This window comes from Pongo abelii, chromosome 5 (genome assembly GCF_028885655.2).
Source record: "Pongo abelii isolate AG06213 chromosome 5, NHGRI_mPonAbe1-v2.0_pri, whole genome shotgun sequence".
NCBI lineage: Eukaryota > Metazoa > Chordata > Mammalia > Primates > Hominidae > Pongo > Pongo abelii.
In genome coordinates, this window is record NC_071990.2 from 63,942,595 (window position 1) to 63,956,695 (window position 14,101).

The 14,101-nt window shown below is 40.5% G+C and overlaps 1 long non-coding RNA gene across 1 annotated transcript in view; it reads right to left on the minus strand.

The window, feature by feature from the left end:
- The window catches only part of LOC129059966 (uncharacterized), a 43,588-nt gene that overhangs the window by 2,301 nt on the left and 27,186 nt on the right, over nucleotides 1–14,101 (minus strand). The window lies entirely within an intron of this gene.

Genomic DNA, 14,101 nt, shown 5'->3' on the forward strand with positions numbered 1-14,101 from the left:
CCAGGCTGGAGTGTAGTGGTGCAATTTCAGCTCACTGCAACCTCTGTCTCCCAGGCTGTAGCGATTCTCCTGCTGCCTCAATCTCCCAAGTAGCTGGGATTACAGGCATGTGCCACCACGCCCGGCTACCAAAAGTATATCATGCTTATGGAGGCTGAGAAGTCTCATGATCTGTCTACAAGCTGGATGCACAGGAAAGCTGGTGCTGAAGTCCCATTCCAAGCCCAAAGGCCTGGGACCAACGGGAGCCAATGGTTTATTTAAGTCCCAGTTCAAGTACGAAAAAGTGCAGATATCCAAGGGCAGGAAAAGACAGACAGCCCACTCAAGAAAAGACAGTGAATTCATCCTTCCTCAACCTTTTTTTTTTTTTATTAGGGCCCTCAACGGGTTGGATGATGCCTGCCCACAGTGGTGAGGGTGGGTCTTCTTTACTCAGTCTACTGATTCCAATGCTCTTCTGAAACTACCCTCATAGACACATTCAGAAATAATGTTTTACCAACCATCTGGCCCTTTCCCAGGGTAGGGTTAACCAGCACCTTTCTCTTCTCTATGGTGACCATGCTGATGGGGTGCCCCTGACTGAAACCTGAGAGGTCACCAAGACCCCAGATCTTCCAGCACTTTAACCTGGAGTGTAAGTCAGTCTGCTCCCTGCCCTACAGCAATGCTTTTTGCTTGGAAGACATCCCAAAATGCCAAAATTGGCATTAATCACCACTTCAGGGCTGGGCACTTATGAGGTCAGCCATCCACTTCTAGCAATTCCTGCATAAGCTGGGAGACCCTAGGTCTTTTCCTCAAAACTCACCAAAGCCGAATTCTAAAGGAGATCCAAAGGTGATCAGTAAAATCCTTGAGAATCCTCCCAAACCCTCCATGGAAAAACAAACTGGAGAACTGTTTATCTTTTTCAGTCAAATTTGGGCCAGTTATAATGCAATACAAATGGGCAGAAGACACAAAAGATTAAAGAGTCTTTTAACATATAATAAATAATCAATAACTTCCTGATGGTACAGGGATGTCTTTCTAGTTGCAATAGATGAGTTTCTGATAAATTGCCTATAAACTGAATTTCTGCAAGTGCTGTGTGCTAGTGTGGATTCACTATAAATTCACATATGTGGCCAGGCACGGTGGCTCACGCCTGTAATCCCAGCACTCTGGGAGGCCAAGGAGGGTGGATCACCTGAGGTGAGAAGTTCAAGACCAGCCTGGCCATGGTGAAACCCCGTCTCTACTAAAAATACAAAAAATTAGCTGGTTTTGTGGTGCGTGCCTGTAATCCCAGCTATTCAGGAGGCTGAGGCAGGAGAATTGCTTGAACCTGGGAGGCCAAGGTTGCAGTGAGCCAAGATTACGCCATTGCACTCCAGCCTGGGCAACAACAGTGAAACTCCATCTCAAAAAAAAAAAAAAATTAACGTATGTTTTACTGTCATTCTAGTTCTACTTCAAATTATACAAGCATCATTTTCACAACTTTTTCCTTCTTCTTCATTCTACTTTGCATTCTTTCTCCTAACCAAGTATGTTCAAACTTCCTAAAACATCTATTTTGTGAATGCAGGCATGTGCATAATTTCCTTAAATCAGGACACACCTATCTATGCACTGAGTAGAAAGAGGATAATAAGTTCAAAGTGATCTCAATAAATGTGTTGCCGGCCATCCTGTCCTTCCTGCAGCTGTTATATGAGCTTATACTACCTTTAATTTATTAGTCTAGGACAAGTTAATTGCATGGTTTCCACAAAATAGGACATGTTGTTCATAGTAACTATATGCTAATTCCTTTGAAAACATCCGTAATTATACAGTGACTGCAACACTTGTGCACCTAACTGTTGTTACATGTTTAAAGCTATGAGTGAATTAAACATCAAGGCAGAGTTCTGACTGGGTTCATGCATAAAAGGACGCTTTTCTATCTTAACTCTGTTTCCTAAGACCTTACCTCTTTATTAAGGCTAGTGGGTGTGCACACGGCCCTGCTGAGGTAGGAGGGTTTCCAGCAGCAGCCTTGACATTTAAGGCAACCACACAAAGACAGCAAACCTTTTCCAGGCACAGAACAGCATGTACACTCAAGGAAGACAATATCAATGGTTGCCCAGTAAATACACATCTATATAAAGTTCAGTAAACAAAGGTGTAGGTGTAATGGCTTAACTTTTACATATAAATCCAACTTTAAAATCACACTTCAGGCTGAGTACTTTTGAGAAATGATTGCACTTTTAAAGATATTCGAAGTTATATGGCTTACAGGATTCTGTCTCATAAAGCTGAGAAAGAAATGTCATTTTTGCCTGAAGTGCTGATTTGGCTTTGAACTTCACAGTTTACAGACTATTCTGCTTTGGGTTATGTTTATAGATGTGAACACCATTGGTACTCTTTGTTAACATTTCTCCAATGTCTTATTGCCCCCTCTTTCCTCTCCCCAAACCTCTTCCTCAACCCTTCCAGGTCTGATAAGACAAAATATATTTTGTCATCACATTATTTTTTCCTGAATGTCTGCTTTGCTGAGCTGGTTCAACATGAAGGACTCTATCTGTTAGGAGAATTAGGTCACAAAGACCCCAGGTGGGTTTAAAACAAAACGAAAAGTGCTTTCATTGTAAAACTACAAGGAAGTAAAGGAAATGCAAATGTGTAAAAAGCAATGAATTTGCAGAGCACAGATTTCTTAACAAAATTTAATGAAATGTAATCAGCCGTCTGACTCAGCTTATAGGTGACAAAAGTCCATTTTCTTTCCCTTTTCCCAAACTCTTCAGGTCAGATGGAAGAAATGTTCGTTAGATTTCAACTCCAACAGTTTCAGGTTGGCATCTCAGCAGGACTGTCCAGATGTTCAGTTCAAAGAATTTAATTTTCTAGAATTTAATTCAGGTGTGGAAACTTTTAGGCTATCCTAGGAAACACTGAGTTATTGTGTCCATCGGATCTTGGGTGTCTCTTGTTGACAAAAGCAAAACCTGCGTGGAGAGGAGATATTCCTCCCTTGACCTTCCCAGTACCATGACTGTAGACTCCTCAACCATCTCTTCCTGGCCTGTTTATGTTAAGCCAAATCATGAGCCTATTTGTCTGAAACTTCTAAGCCCCATGATCACTCTCTGATTCAGGTATCAGTTCTTTGATGATTCATCCTCAAGCATCCCTTGGGAATGACTTCTGAAGCTTTATAAACTATGACTTTATAAAACCAAAATTGCTTTTCAAAAGTCGATTCAATTTTCAACAATGAAGAAGGTGAATCATTGTATCTCAGGTGCCCTTGGAACAGAAAGAAAGAAGAAATCATTTCTTTTTTTTTTGAGACGGAGTCTTGCTCTGTCACCCAGGCTGGAGTGCAGTGGCTCAATCCTGGCTCACTACAACCTCTGCCTCCCGGGTTCAAGTGATTCTCCTGCCTCAGCCTCCCAAGTAGCTGGGATTACAGGCATGAGCCACCGTGTCCGGCTAATTTTTGTATATTTAGTAGAGACGAGGTTTCACCATGTTTGCCAAGCTGGTCTCGAATTCCTGACCTCAGGTGATCCACCCGCCTCAGCTTCCTAAAGTGCTGAGATTACAGGCATGAACCACCGCGCCCGGCTAGAAGAAATCATTTCTGTTGCTCCTTGGATCCCCATATTTCCTCCAAAGCAGCAGCCTATAGCAGCTTATCATTATAAGTCTTATGTGTTCACTCTTAATATAAAATATATAAGCAGAATAGACACAAATTATATGTAATGTGTAATATGTATACATACACATATGCAATAGAGGAGTAAGAGTGTCAAAGAAATAAAGATAAATAATGAAACATGAGAAGAATATGTGTCCCTATAATTTTGTGGCTCAAATTTCTGATTTTAATTACAGATTCATATTTGAAGGTCTTTGAGAATTGGCATTGTACCAATTACTGAAAGGCACATTATCTACTTTCTAAAGAAGAATAGCATTTGAAAATTTTAAAGCACTCTATTCTACTTCTTTTTATTATTTTAGACACAGGGACTTGCTCTGTTGCCCAGGCTGGATTCAAACTCTTGAGCTCACACAATCCTCCCCCATGAACCAATCCTCCCCCATGAACCCAGCTATTCTGTTTCTAAAGAAACGGTATGCCATAGGCAAAACTTTTACCTTGCTATATCTCTATTGTATTTTCACAGTCTGTAGATTTTAAGTTTTATTATTTCATTTAGAGTGTTATGACAAATACTTGAGGTTCCACTAAATTAGATAATGTCAGTAGAACAATGTTCTGAAACAAGATACTTACTGGAAAGACATTGGCTAATATTTTCAGTGTTAATTCCTATATTTATAAGTTTAAATCTCTTGCTTTAGTAAATATTAAAATACCATGCCTTTTATGCCTTTGAGGGTGAGGGTAGAAAGTTTTCATGTCTATCTACAGAACTCTCCACCCCAAATCAACAGAATATACATTTTTTTAAGCACCGCACCACACCTATTCCAAAATTGACCACATACTTGGAAGTAAAGCTCTCCTCAATAAATGTAAAAGAACAGAAATTATAACAAACTATCTCTCAGATCACAGTGCAATCAAGCTAGAACTCAGGATTAAGAATCTCACTCAAAACCACTCAACTACATGGAAACTGAACAACCTGCTCCTGAATGACTACTGGGTACATAACGAAATGAAGGCAGAAATAAAGATGTTCTTTGAAACCAACGAGAACCAAGACACAACATACAAGAATCTCCAGGATGCATTCAAAGCAGTGTGTAGAGGGAAATTTATAGCACTAAATGCCCACAAGAGAAAGCAGGAAAGATCCAAAATTGACACCTTAACATCACAATGAAAAGAACTAGAAAAGCAAGAGCAAACACATTCAAAAGCTAGCAGAAGACAAGAAATAACTAAAATCAGAGCAGAACTGAAGGAAATAGAGACACAAAAAACCTTTCAAAAAATTAATGAATCCAGGAGCTGGTTTTTTGAAAGGATCAACAAAATTGATAAGACCGCTAGCAAGATTAATAAAGAAAAAAAGAGAGAAGAATCAAATAGATGCAATAAAAAATGATAAAGGGGATATCACCACCAATCCCACAGAAATACAAACTACCATCAGAGAATACTACAAACACCTCTACGCAAATAAACTAGAAAATCTAGAAGAAATGGATAAATTCCTCAACACATACACCCTCCCAAGACTAAACCAGGAAGAAGTTGGATCTCTGAATAGACCAATAACAGGCTCTGAAATTGTGGCAATAATCAATAGCTTACCCACCAAAAAGAGTCCAGGACCAGATGGGTTCACAGCTGAATTCTACCAGAGGTACAAGGAGGAACTGGTACCATTCCTTCTGAAACTATTCCAATCAATAGAAAAAGAGGGAATCCTCCCTAACTCATTTTTTGAGGACAGCATCATCCTGATACCAAAGCCAGGCAGAGACACAACAAAAAAAGAGAATTTTAGACCAATATCCTTGATGAACATTGATGCAAAAATCCTCAATAAAATACTAGCAAACAGAATCCAGCAGCACATCAAAAAGCTTATCCACCATGATCAAGTGGGCTTCATCCCTGGGATGCAAGGCTGGTTCAATATACGCAAATCAATAAATGTAATCCAGCATATAAACAGAACCAAAGACAAAAACCACATGATTATCTCAATAGATGCAGAAAAGGCCTTTGACAAAATTCAACAACCTTCATGCTAAAAACTCTCAATAAATTAGGTATTGATGGGACGTATCTCAAAATAATAAGAGCTATCTATGACAAACCCACAGCCAATATCATACTGAATGGGCAAAAACTGGAAGCATTCCCTTTGAAAACTGGCACAAGACAGGGATGCCCTCTCTCACCATTTCTATTCAACATAGTGTTGGAAGTTCTGGCCAGGGCAATTAGGCAGGAGAAGGAAATAAAGGGTATTCAACTAGGAAAAGAGGAAGTCAAATTGTCCCTGTTTGCAGATGACATGATTGTATATCTAGAAAACCCCATTGTCTCAGCCCAAAATCTCCTTAAGCTGATAAGCAACTTCAGCAAAGTCTCAGGATACAAAATCAATGTACAAAAATCACAAGCATTCTTATACATCAATAACAGACAAACAGAGAGTCAAATCATGAGTGAACTCCCATTCACAATTGCTTCAAAGAGAATAAAATACCTAGGAATCCAACTTACAAGGGATGTGAAGGACCTCTTCAAGGAGAAATACAAACCACTGCTCAAGGAAATAAAAGAGGATACAAACAAATGGAAGAACATTCCATGCTCATGGGTAGGAAGAATCAATATCGTGAAAATGGCCATCCTTCCCAAGGTAATTTACAGATTCAATGCCATCCCCATCAAGCTACCAATGACTTTCTTCACAGAATTGGAAAAAACTACTTTAAAGTTCATATGGAACCAAAAAAGAGCCCGCATCACCAAGTCAATCCTAAGCCAAAAGAACAAAGCTGGAGGCATCACACTACCTGACTTCAAACTATACTACAAGGCTACAGTAACCAAAACAGCATGGTACTGGTACCAAAACAGAGATATAGATCAATGGAACAGAACAGAGCCCTCAGAAATAATGCTGCATATCTACAACTATCTGATCTTTGACAAACCTGAGAAAAACAAGAAATGGGGAAAGAATTCCCTATTTAATAAATGGTGCTGGGAAAACTGGCTAGCCATATGTAGAAAGCTGAAACTGGATCCCTTCCTTACACCTTATACAAAAATCAATTCAGGATGGATTAAAGACTTAAATGTTAGAACTAAAACCATAAAAACCCTAGAAGAAAACCTAGGCATTACCATTCAGGACATAGGCATGGGCAAGGACTTCATGTCTAAAACACTAAAAGCAATGGCAACAAAAGCCAAAATTGACAAATGGGATCTAATTAAACTCAAGAGCTTCTGCACAGCAAAAGAAACTACCATCAGAGTGAACAGGCAACCTACAAAATGGGAGAAAATTTTCACAACCTACTCATCTGACAAAGGGCTAATATCCAGAATCTACAATGAACTCCAACAAATTTACAAGAAAAAAACAAACAACCCCATCAAAAAGTGGGCGAAGGACATGAACAGACACTTCTCAAAAGAAGACATTTATGCAGCCAAAAAACACATGAAAAAATGCTCACCATCACTGACCATCAGAGAAATGCAAATCAAAACCACAATGAGATACCATCTCACACCAGTTAGAATGGCAATCATTAAAAAGTCAGAAACAACAGGTGCTGGAGAGGATGTGGAGAAATAGGAACACTTTTACACTGTTGGTGGGACTGTGAACTAGTTCAACCATTGTGGAAGTCAGTGTGGCAATTCCTCAGGGATCTAGAACTAGAAATTTCATTCGACCCAGCCATCCCATTACTGGATATATACCCAAAGGACTATAAATCATGCTGCTATAAAGACACATGCACACGTATGTTTATTGTGGCATTATTCACAATAGCAAAGACTTGGAACCAACCCAAATGTCCAACAATGATAGACTGCATTAAGAAAATGTGGCACATATACACCATGGAATACTATGCAGCCATAAAAAATGATGAGTTCATGTCCTTTGTAGGGACATGGATGAAATTGGAAATCATCATTCTCAGTAAACTATCGCAAGAACAAAAAACCAAACACCGCATATTCTCACTCATAGGTGGGAATTGAACAATGAGAACACATGGACACAGGAAAGGGATCATCACACTTTGGGGACTGTTGTGGGGTGCGGGGAGGGGGGAGGGATAGCATTGGGAGATATACCTAATGCTAGATGACAAGTTAGTGGGTGCAGTGCACCAGCATGGCACATGTATACATATGTCACTTACCTGCACATTGCACACATGTACCATAAAACCTAAAGTATTATAATAATAATAATAATAATAATAATAAAAGGATAAAAAGGCAAGATTGGCAGAGCAAAAAAGAAAAGAAAGTTTTCTGTCTATTAACCTATATAATAACACATTTAATTCACTGTCCACTATTGACACAGCACTGTACTAGATACTTTATAAATTATAGATTTTATAGATTATTATAGATTTTTCACATACCAGAAGTTCTATAAAACACAGTTATTTTTATAATTTATGTTTATTGAGCACTTACAAATGCCAGATTTTGCATAAGGGTTCACTTGAATTATATCATTCAATCCCACATTAACCCAAAAAAGTATTATTTTATCCTCATTTTCTAGATGAGGAAATGAGGCTGAGAGAAGCTGAGCAACTTTTCCTCTCACAGTTAGCAAGTAGCAGAGAAGAGATCCTTCTGCCCCCAGAGCCTATGCACTAACACTCTGCTGTAGATCTAGTCCCTCTTCTCAAAGATACTTAAATCTTCTTTCTTTTTTTTGAGATGGAGTCTCAGTCTGCAGCACAGGCTGGAGTGCAGTAGTGAGATCTCAGCGTTCCGCCTCCCTGGTTCAAGCGATTCTCCTGCCTCAGCCTCCCTAGTACCTGAAATTACAGGCATGCACCACCATGCCTTGCTAATTTTTGTATTTTTAGTGGAGACGGGATTTTACCATGTTGACCAAGCTGGTCTTGAACTCCTGGCCTCAAGTGATCTGCCCGTCTTGGCCTACCAAAGTGCCGGGATTATAGGCGTGAGCCACCATGCCTGGTCTCAAAGATACTTAAATCTAATGAGGGGATTAGTATAAGGATCAAGAGAAAATTTAATAAATACTGCATAAGCCTGGAAAAAATGCATACTAATTCTTATAGCAATAAAGGATGACATGCATGTTTATAAATGGAACACTCACATGTAATGTCTTAGACTCCTCTTGTATTAATTATTTAATTAATTTTTTTTTAAAAAAGACAGGGTCTCGCTCTATCACTCAGGCTGGAGTGCAGTGGTGTGATCTTGGCTTACTGCAACCTCCGCCTCCCTGGTTCAAGCGATTCTCCTGCCTCAGCCTCCCTAGTAGCTGAGATGACAGGTGACTGCCACCACACCCGGCTAATTTTGTATTTTTAGTAAAGATGGGATTTTACATGTTGGCCAGGCTGGTCTCGAACTCCTGACAGGCGATCCACCCGTGTCGGCCTCCCAAAGTGCTGGGATTACAGGCGTGAGCCACAGTGTCCGGCCCTCTTGTGTTAATTTATGAGGCTATTTAACTCATATTGTTGTGTAGCATTTTCCATGTATATTAGTCCCTTCCTCAGCTAGATTTTGACCTTACTGATGGCAGACTATATTTTCTATTTTAAGAATTTGCCATAGCCACTAGTACAATGACACATACATAATAAGTGCTTTATAAATATTTGTAGAGTGCATGAATGACAGAATTATAGGCAATTAAGACAAGGTTGCATATAGCTGTGTGGCATCGCTATACACAAGGGAGTGGCAATAACTTAAGTGAGATAGCAAAGGTCTGGATAAGATAAAAAAGAAATAGATTCAGGAAGTGGGTTATAAAATAGGCAACAGTTATAAAGTGTTTATTATTTGAAGTAACTTTAGGGGTATTAAACCTTTTGCTCCTTTTTTTTTTTTTTTTTTTTTGAGACAGTGCAGTGGTGCAATTATAGATTACTATAACCTTGAACTTCTGAGCTCAGCCATCCTCCCATCTCAGCCTCCCAAAGTGCTGAGATTACAAGCATGAGTCACCATGCCCAGCCTACTCTTTACAACAACAATCCTATGAGGTAGGTACTACTATCATCCCTACTTTATAGATGAAATGCAAATAGATACATAATTTAACATCACCCAGCCAGGAAGCGGTTGTGTCAAAAGCTCATGCAGTTTTGTTCTGCCCTTGCCTGTATAGGATCCAAAGATAGTCTGAGCAACCACATGGATGTTAAGAGTACAAGAGAACAAAGATTTGAAGGTTACAACAAAAATCCTTGATTGAAATATGTTTTTATTTTTATTTTTTAGTGATAGGGTCTCACTCCATTGTCCTCACTACTTAATCTCAAACTCCTGGGCTCAAGCAATCCTCCTGCCTCAGCCTCCCAAGCAGCTAGGACTACAGGCACACATCACCACACCTGGCTAATTTTTTTTAAACTTTTTTTGTAGAGATGGGGTATTGTTATGTTGCACAGGCTGGTCTCAAACTCCTGGCCTCAAGCGAGGCCTCAGCCTCCCAAAGTGGTGGGATTATAGGCATGATTAAAATATTAGAAAGGGCCGGGTGCAGTAGCTCACTCCTGTAATCCCAGCACTTTGGGAGGCCAAGGCGGGCAGATCACCTGAGGCCAGGAGTTCGAGACCAGCCTGACCAACATGGTGAAACCCCGTCTCTACTAAAAATACAAAAATTAGCCAGGCTTGGTGGCAGGCGCCTGTAATCCCAGCTACTCAGGAGGCTGAGGCAGAAGAATCACTTGAACCCGCGAGGTGGAGGTTGCAGTGAGCTGAGATCATGCCACTGCACTCCAGCCTGGGTGACAGAGCGAGACTCCGTCTCACATAAAATAAAAGAAAATAATATTAGAAAGTTATAATATTGCCCAACACTAAGAGAAAGTTGGCATAGGAAAGGCATAGAGGGAAAATAAGTAGTTGCGCTATTTTTTCCACATTCAGCTTGAGTGGCCACAGGAGTCATTTTAGGAAAGGAGGACTACAGAAAACTGACCTGGGGAGAGTTGAATGACAACAACAATCCTTTTATAGCCCTTTATATTTTATGGGAATTATAATTAGTGAGATAGTTGACATTAATTCTATGTTCAATGGCTGACCTAGCATAGTTAATTCTCTTCCCACATACGAAGTTATCTGAGAAATTATTTCCTTGTTCTTCATGTTTCTTTTTTTCTTTTTTTTTTTTTTTTTTTGAGACAGAGTTTTGCTCTTGTTGCCAAGGCTGGAGTGCAATGGCACAACCTCAGCTCACTGCAATCTCCGCCTCCCGGGTTCAAGCGATTCTCTTGCCTCAGCCTCCCAAGTAGCTGGGATTACAGGCATGCACCACTACACCCGGCTAATTTTGTATTTTTAGTAGAGACAGGGTTTCTCCATGCTGGCCAGGCTGGTCTCGAACTCCTGACCTCGGGTGATCCACCCGTCTCGGCCTCCCAAAGTGCTGGGATTACAGACGTGAGCCACTGCGCCCCGCCTTGTCATGCTTCTTATTTGAGGAGGAAAACACAGACTGAAAGTTTTAATGACTTGCCAAAAGTATCTCACCTGATCAGATGTTCAAACAGGTCGAAGCCTGATTTTCTGGCTCCTTCTTGTGAGGCAGATTTCAGTTTAAAAAACCCTGGTCAGAGCAACCTTGCCTGCCCCAACCCATTATTCCCTATCTCATCTCTATTGTCATTTGTAACAGAGCACTCATGCCAGGAGCTTATCTCTACCTTCCATTTTCTATTGGCTCCCATTGGAACATAAGCTTTATGAAAGCAGAATCTGGGATCAGTCTCGTTCTCCGATCTTCACCTACACAATGTCTGGCAAGTAGTAGGCAGTCAAGGTTTGCTGTAGTCATGACAGAAACCCAAAACCCAAAGCTTGTCATGTTATCAAAGATAGTGGACACAATGCTTGAACAAGGACAGGACAGTGAAGCAATGTTTTCATGTGGTTTCTCCCTGTTACATTGTTCTGTCGGTGAGACAAGTGCTCATTTACAGGAGTTCATGTGGGTAGGGAATGAAAGAGAACAGGAATTAATTGAGGAACTTTATGGGAAACTCTTCCCAACAATGAAAAGTGGTATTGGGTTGATTAACGCAGGGAAGACTATAGGGTAACCCAAGAGATGTAGAAAGCAAACCCGATGGTGGAAGTATACCAAAAGGCCATTTGGTACTTACCCGAGCTTACGTGGAATTTATTAATGTATTATTAGCACCCACCTAAAGCACGTGCTTTTTAAAACTCTACATTGAATTATCATATTGATGGTTTCCCAAATCCTACATTCTTTAGGAATTTAGAAAAATGTATACAAGTCAAGTGAATCTGCTTTGTGTATACATTGTTTATGTGATGATTTTTACCAATTCCAAAGTAAATCAGTTCTGGTTTGCTTGCTTGCTTGGTGACCTGTTTAAGACTTGTATAGCATCTACAATACACAGAATTTTTCATTAAACACTCAACCCTAATCATTTTTACATTAATGTGTGGACATACATGGCCTCCCATTGGAAGAGAACCTTGGAAATTTTGATGAAAGCTGAACAGAGTGCAAGAAAAAGTATAGTACAGTCAGGGTTTCTGTGCCAGCTCTGCTAGTTCTACTACTGAGCAGCTGTGTTACCTCAAATAAGCAACACTGTGCTCAACTCTGTAAAATGGGAAGAGTAATCCCTAATTCATAGATTGTTATATATTAGATTCCTGAAAAGTTGTCCGGTTGCTATGGGTGGGGCTTTAAGAGTTTTTCAATCCCTTTTATTTCCTTATAGTAGGTTCTTTGGATAACAGAGAAGAAAACCTCTCTTTTTGTAGCATTTGAATAAGAGATAGTTCTTTCCTGCTTCAGGTGCATAAAAATCTTCATAACTGCAGCAGCAATTTCCAGTTCAGCACAATCTCCAAATACGGGTTTTTCTCTGTACATCACCTATGGAACACCTGATAATGTCTTTCATGTCGTTAAAAGCCTTCTGCTGTAGGACAGCTTTAGGCTCTATGCAGCCTGACCAATCCAACCCCTCTGGAGCTCAAGAGGTGAACAGAGTAGAGTGCAAAGTTGTATTTGGAATTAGCAGCAAGGTGGGATTTGGTTAGGTCTATATGTCCAATTTACATTAAGTCTAGGAGTAGAAATCAAATATCAGAGATTCATGCAACCATATGTCAAATTCCCCAGCCTTCTGAGCTCCTTATTTAACAATCCAGGTAATGATAACTCAAGTTTCCATAATTCCATACATTTCTGAGGGTGCTTCAAGTTCTTAGACATCTCTCTCTCTGAAAGAGGCATATTCCTTAAGCTCACACTGCTGTTATCATCCCCCCAGGTAGACATCCTGCTCCAATCCCCGCAGCTCACTTTAATAAGCTTCTCCTGGCCAGTATGGTCTGCCCAAATTTTTCTCATAAGTGTTAACAGAGGCCCCTCCCTTAACTCACAAAGCAGAGCTAAAGCCAAGCTATAGCATTTAACAGAACTTACTGAAAACTTGAGGTTATGAAGGAGAATTATTAAAAAAAAAAAAAAAAAAAAGATTGTAATCTCATAGAGTAGCCATCACTGCTCCAAAGAAGGCAATGGTCAAGAGCACTGGCTTAAGAACTGGACAGCTGGGGTGAGAATCCTTGCTTCTCTGCTTCATGTCTAAGTGACCTCTGACAGGTTTTTTTTTTATTTTTAATTAATTTTTTTTTTGAGACGGAGTTTCACTCTTGTTGCCCAGGCTGGAGTGCAATGACGTGATCTCAGCTCACTGCAACCTCTGCCTCCTGGGTTCAACTGATTCTCCTGCCTCAGCCTCCCAAGTAGCTGGGATTGCAGGCATGCACCACCACGCCTGGCTAATTTTGTATTTTTAGTAGAGATAGGGTTGCTCCATGTTGGTCAGGCTCGTTTCAAACTCCCGACCTCAGGTGATCCACCCGCCTCGGCCTCCCAAAATGCTGGGATTACAGGCGTGAGCCATCGCACCTGGCAATTAGTTTTTTTTTTTCTTTTTTGAGACAGAGTCTCACTCTGTCACCCAGGTTGGAGTGCAGTGATGTAATCTCCACTCACTGCAACTTCTGCTTCCTGGGCTCAAGTGATTCTCCTGCCTTAGCCTATTGAGTAACTGAGATTAGAGGCACGTGCCACCAGGCCTGGCTAATTTTTGTATTTTTAGTAGAGACAGGATTTTGCCATGTTGGCCAGGCTGGTCTCAAACTCCTGACCCCAAGTGATGTGGCCGGCCTCAGCCTCCCAAAGTGTTGGGATTACAGGCATGAGCCACTGTGCACGGCTGACAGGTTATTTCAAATCTGTGAGGGCTTTGCTTTTTTAAAAAAGGAAAAAATGAGAGGAAGACCGGGCCTGGTGGCTCATGCCTATAATCCCAGCACTTTGGGAGGCTGAGGCAGGTGGATCACCTGAGA